Source organism: Microcaecilia unicolor, chromosome 3 (assembly GCF_901765095.1).
Source record: "Microcaecilia unicolor chromosome 3, aMicUni1.1, whole genome shotgun sequence".
Lineage (NCBI taxonomy): Eukaryota > Metazoa > Chordata > Amphibia > Gymnophiona > Siphonopidae > Microcaecilia > Microcaecilia unicolor.
The window spans coordinates 248,435,244-248,442,099 of record NC_044033.1 but is presented as its reverse complement, the minus strand read 5'-3'; positions in this window follow the sequence as shown (position 1 = coordinate 248,442,099).

Genomic DNA, 6,856 nt, shown 5'->3' with positions numbered 1-6,856 from the left:
TAAAATCGAGTGTGGTACTGGAAGACTGGAGGGTAGCCAATGTTACGCCGATTTTTAAAAAGGGTTCCAGAGGAGATCCGGGAAGTTATAGACCGGTGAGTCTGACGTCGGTACCAAGCAAAATGGTAGAGGCTATTATCAAGAATAAAATTACATAGCACGTACAAAAACATGGGCTGATGAGACAAAGTCAGCACGGATTTAGTAAAGGGAAGTCTTACCTCACCAATCTACTGCATTTTTTGAGGGGGTGAACAAACATGTGGACAATGGGGAGCTGGTGGATATTGTATATCTGGATTTTCAAAAGGCGTTTGACAAAGTGCCTCATGAAAGACTCCTGAGGAAACTGGAGAGTCATGGGATCGGAGGTAGTATTACTATGGATTAAGAGCTAGTTGAAAGATAGGAAGCAAAGAGTAGGGTCGAATGGTCAGTATTCTCAGTGGAGAAGGGTAGTTAGTGGGGTCCCGCAGGGGTCTATGTTGGGACCGCTGCTTTTTAACATCTTTATAAATGACCTAGAGATGGGAGTAACTAGTGAGGTAATTACATTTGCAGATAACACAAAATTATTCAGAGTCGTCAAGTCGCAGGAGGAGTGTGAAAGATTAGAGGAGGACCTTCTGAGACTGGGGGATTGGGCGTCCAAGTGGCAGATGAAGTTCAATGTTGACAAGTGCAAAGTGATGCATGTGGGTAAGAGGAACCCAAATTACAGCTATGTCATGCAAGGTTCCGCGTTAGGAGTTACAGACCTAGAAAGGGATCTGGGAGTCATTGTGGATAAGACATTAAAAACGTCTGCCCAGTGTGCTGCCGCGGCTAAGAAAGCACACAGAATGTTGAGTATTATTAGGAAAGGGATGGAAAACAAACACGAGGATGTTATAATGCCATTGTATCGCTCCATGGTGCGACCTCACCTCGAGTATTGTGTCCAATTCTGGTCGCTGCATCTCAAAAAAAGATATAAAGGAATTAGAAAAGGTGCAGAGAAGGGCAACAAAAATGATAAAGGGAATGGAACGACTTCCCGATGAGGAAAGGCTGAGAAGGTTAGGGCTCTTCAGCGTGGAGAAAAGGCGGCTGAGGGGTGAAATGATAGAAGTCTACAAGATAATGAGCGGAGTAGAGCGGACAGATGTGAAGCATTTGTTTACACTTTCAAACAACAACAAAACCAGGGGACACAAGATGAAGCTAGAATATGGTAGATTTAAAACAAATAGGAGAAAGTTTTTCTTTACTCAGCGTGTAGTTAGACTCTGGAACTCGTTGCCGGAGAATGTAGTGACAGCAGCTGGCCTTACGGAATTTAAAGGGGGTCTGGACAGATTCCTGAGGGAAAAGTCCATTGAACATTATTAATTTATTTTTTTTGGGGGGGGGGGGGGGGGGGGTTGCCGGGTTCTTGAAACTGGATTGGCCGCTGTCGGAGACAGGATGCTGGGCTTGATGGACCCTTGGTCTTTTCCCAGTATGGCGGTGCTTATGTGCTAACCCTTTGGGGCTCATTTTCAATGCACTTAGACTTACAAATTTCCATAGGTCACAATGGAACTTTGGAAGTCTAAGGGCTTTGAAAATATATCCCTTTGTCTAGACCCTACTGAAGGAAAGCAAGGATGCTGAGACCCCTAAAAGTCTGGCCTGCCCCATCCTGAAACTATTTCCTCACTCAAAGAGAGTCTCCAAGCAACTCAGGGGAAGAGCAATGCCTAGGGAATTATTTCCACCTGCCTCGGTCTTGGAGTAATACTATTTGCTAACAATAGGAAAGCAGAGAGATAGTTCTGTATATGTAATGATTCACTACTACTAAGCATTTCTGTACTGTTACTAGACATATGCATTATCCTACAGATTCTATATAGTGCGAGTTAAGGTGTACATGTAAATCCGGTTGTAATGTGGATTTGCAAGAGCAACGTAACTAGCTAACAAGCCAATCAGCACCAATTACTGAAGTAATCCAAACCCATTCCTAAATGTGGATGGCATCACGATCTATTTACCCTTCAAAAAGAATCCATCAGAAATCACCAATGAAATCATAAACAGCATGACCCTCATGGAATCTTGGCATCAACATTTAAGTTAAAACTCAACAGAGAAAAAACACAATGTCTCATTCTCTTATCCCAACACAACACTAAACACCCGACTACCATCAATGCCTTGGGCTCATCTCTCCCAATCTCAGACAACCTGAAAATCCTAGGCATTACCATAGACCATAACCTGTCATGCGAAAACAAATCCAAGGCCACGACAAAGAAAATGTTCTATACAATGTGGAAACTCAAACGCATAAAACCTTACTTCCCTAGGTTCGTATTCTGCAACATGATCCAAAAAATGGGGCTAGCCCATGTAGAATACTTCAATGGAATCTATGCAGGATGCAAAGATCAAATCATAAGAAAACTACAGACGGCACAAAACACAGTAGCCAGACTTATCTATGGAAAAGCATGATTCCTACAAAGACTACACTGACTAACAATTAATGCGCACATAGCCTTCAAGATATGCTGTATTATACACAGAATTATCTATGGACTAGCACCGGGCTACATGACCGAACTAACTGATTTACCAATAAGAAACACAATGAAAGCAGCAAGATCATACCTAACCCTCCACTACCCTAGATGCAAGGGCCTGAAATACAAATCACCATACTCCTCTACTTTCTCCTATATAGGTGCCCAGCTCTGGAACTCATTGCCAAAGACCTGAATTTACAAAGAAAACCTATAGACCCACCTTTTCAGGAAGTTTTTCCCCTCAGCATCAGCCTAATTCTGGAGACCACCAAAACATAACTGATATACCCACATAAACAGACAACAATGCAACCCTCAATTTCACCAATTCAACACAATCCACCCCATACATACCATAAACGCAGACTAGTGGAGGAGTGGCCTAGTGGTTAGGGTGGTGGACTTTGGTCCTGAGGAACTGAGTTCAATTCCCACTTCAGGCACAGGCAGCTCCTTGTGACTCTGGGCAAGTCACTTAACCCTCCATTGCCCCACGTACAAATAAGTACCTGTATACAATATGTAAGATGCATTGAGCCTGCCATGAATGGGAAAGCGCGGGGGTACAAATGTAACAAAGCAAAACGCAATCGCTGACCATTTGTACTAAGTTCTCTGCATCAAACTAATCTTAAATCTGTAACCATCTCTCTTGAAACATGTAAGCCACATTGAACCTACCAATAGTTGAGAAAATGTCAGATATAAATGCAATTAAATAAATAAATATTAATTGGGATTTATACGCACAATTAAACGTATTCTAAGAACTGATGTGCGTATATTTTAAGATGCGGATCTGAGAAGGGGGCGTGGCCATGGGGGAGAGATGAGCAGGTCATGGGCATTCCTTGAAATTACGTGCAGTTCTATAATATGCCTTTTCCACAAGTAAGTAGGTGTCGGCATTTACACCAGGTTTTCAATGGCGTAAATGGCACCAGCTAAATCTAGTCACAGAAAACAGGCATTGGGCATATTAGTAAACTACACCTAGATTTAGGAATGTTCAATAAACAGTGCATAAATTTTGGTATAGTTTATACAATACACCTAGGCGTATTTTTCTTTTCAGAGCAAATATTTTAGGCATGATATATAGAATGTAGACCGATATGCAGGTACTTTCTTTAGTGGGCCTAGTAGGTTCACAGTCCAAGTGTTTGTATCTATGGAATTGGAAGATTAAGTGACTTGCCCAAGGTCAGAAGGAGCTACAGTGGAAATTGAACCTGGTTCACCAGGATCAAAGCCAACTAGTAATGTTTTCTAAGCAGTAGTTTCATTACAAACTCTTACTTTATAGCAACTAATAAATGTTCTCAAATACAACAAATGAAGGTATCAGATAGCCTCACTTACACTTCCTGAAAACAAAGGAAACTGTCTCTTACTAACCTCAAGCTCAAGGAGAATAAAAGAAACAGGTATACAACCTTTTGTGCCAGGCAAGACACCAATTTGTCCCAACCTGTGGGAAACAAATAGTAACGTTTTACCACTAAACTGAGGGGTATACTTTCTCTTTGTAGCTATTCAAGGCAAGACCAACAAGACACAGAGGGGCATAATCGAACGGGGTGCCCAAGTTTTCCAGAGGACGTCCTCGCAGGACATCCCGGCGAAGGGGCGGGGAAACCCATATTATCGAAACAAGATGGGCGGCCATCTTTCATTTCGATAATATGGTCAGGGACACCCAAATCTCAACATTTAGGTCGACCTTTGAGATGGTTGTCCTTAGAGATGGTCATCCCTCGTTTTAGGCCATAATGGAAACCAAGGACGCCTGTCTCAGAAATGACCAAATGCAAGCCATTTGGTCATGGGAGGACCCAGCATTCATAGTGCACTGGTCCCCCTCACATGCCAGAACACCAACCAGGCACCTAGGGGGCACTGCAGTGGACTTCAGAAATTGCTTCCAGGTGCATAGCTACCTTACCTTGGGTACTGAGCCCCCCCAAACCCACTCCCCACAACTGTACACCACTACCAAAGCCCTAAGGGGTGAAGGGGGGCACCTAGATGTGGGTACAGTGGGTTTCTGGTAAGTTTTGAAGGGCTCACATTTACCACCACAAGTGTAACAGTTAGGGGGTGATGGAGATGGGTCCGCCTGCCTAAAGTGCACTGCACCCACTACTGCTCCAGGGACCTGCATCCTGCTGTCAGGGAGCTGGGTATGACATTTGAGGCTGGCACAAAATATTTAAAAAGTTTTTTTAGGCTGGAAGAGGGTTAGTGACCACTAGGGGAGTAAGGGGAGGTCATCCCCGATTCCCTCTAGTGGTCATCTGGTCAGTTCGGGCACCTTTTTGAGGTAAGAAAAAAACAGACCCTTCTTTTTTCCATTATCGGCCGACAACACCCATGTGTAAAGCATGCCCCAGTCCCGCCTTCGCTATGCTTCTGACATGCCCCCGGGAACTTTGGTCATCTCCGCGATGGAAAGCAGTTGGGGATGCCCAAAATCGGCTTTCGGTTGTGCCTTTGGGCAACCCTGGGAGGACGCCAATCTCCCGATTTGTGTGGAAAGATGGACGCCCTTCTCTTTTGAAAATAAGCCTGATAGATTTTTCTAAACATTGGACTTTCTCAATGATCCCTCTGTATCACTGTGGCTTTAATTTGAGGCTCACATGTGAGGCTCACCATCTGGAGAATTCACTGGCTACAGTCAGCATTAAAAGAATAAATCTAGCAGCTGCCATTACTTGGAACAGGATCTTGCTTGCCACAAAAAGTAGTATGACTGTTTATTTTATTCTTCTTTTGGCTTGGGATCAGTTAGAGTAATTTCCCTTTGCTTCCAGGAAGTAGAAGTCAGGCTACCTGATACTTTGGTCTGTTTCTTTCAGGAAAAGTTAATAGTTACAATTAAACTGCTGCATAAACCCCTGCCCCCCCCCCCCCCCCCCCCCCGCACACACACACAAATATTCACTAGTTTGGTTATTATATAATAAATCATTACTTGCAAGGAATTTCCATCTCAGACTACGGATTGCAATGAGGATTAATCATTTATATTCATGTGATCAAATAATACATCATACATATTAAACACATTGGTCATAAAGTTTGAACCAGAAGCAATGGAGGTTGAAGTTATAAGAAATACCAGGAGGATGGACCTGGATCTGCCTGCCTGAAGTGCACTACACCCATTAAAAACTGCTCCAGGGACTTGCATACTGCTGTCAGGGAGCTGGGTATGGCATTTGAGGCTGGCATATAGGCTGGTCAGAAAAGGTTTTTATTTGTTTTTTTTTTTTTAGTGTGGGAGGGGGTTGGTGACCACTGGGGGACTACGGGGAGGACATCCCCCATTCCCTCCGGTGGTCATCTGGTCAATTGGGGCACCTTTTTGAGGCTTGGTTGTGAAAATAAAAGGACCAAGTAAACGCGTCGAAATACTGCTTAACGACGCTCTTTTTTTCCATTACGCCGCCGACATGCCCCCTTGAACTCGGCTCGGCGATGGGAAAGTGGCAATGGTGTCAAAAACACCGCTTTCAATTATACCGATTTCGCCGCTTTTGCGAGATTGCCGGCCATCTCCTGATTTATGTCAGAAGATTGCTGGCGATCACTTTCAAAAATAAGCCTGATAGGGTGTCTCAGCCCACTGTTCTGATGACTAAATATTTGACACATTATTTACTTCCATGTAGTTCATTTTAGAAAATTTTAATTTCTACCGTTTTTCAGAGTTAATTGAGAGTTGTTAATAATTTGGTTTCATCCTGCTAAAGGTTTAAATTCATTAAGAAATGATTACAGAAGAGGGAATAAAGTGAAATCAAAGATGATCACTGACCTGTGGGTAGTGGTATATCCCGGACAGGCTGGAAAACTGGCTCGAATGCTCAGGTGGAAGACTTTCAATAACAGCAAACAGTGGACCAGATGTTTTGCAGCTGTAGTTTGGGATCCCGGTGTCCATTCCTGAAAATATATTCATAGCAGCTCTATACATTAAGAAAAAGTTGTCATAAGGGTTATCAATGTGGAACCCCAGCGTGAGGTTGGGTAAGAGCTCCGAGCTGTTGTTAATCTCCTCCACCGCAGACACAAAGGCCAGGAAGTTGTAATAGTTCAATGGAACAGGACTTCAAGGACAATAAATATCATTAAAATATGAAATTAGCATCAAAGTATAAGATAGAGAAGCACAGACATTAGTAATACACAAGAGTGAAAAAGACTTAAGATTAGGGTTAGAAGATAGTTTGTTACAAGCTTTACATGTTGGTCTAATAACAAAGACCCACAGGTGCATGCTCCAGGTTTAGCAGAAA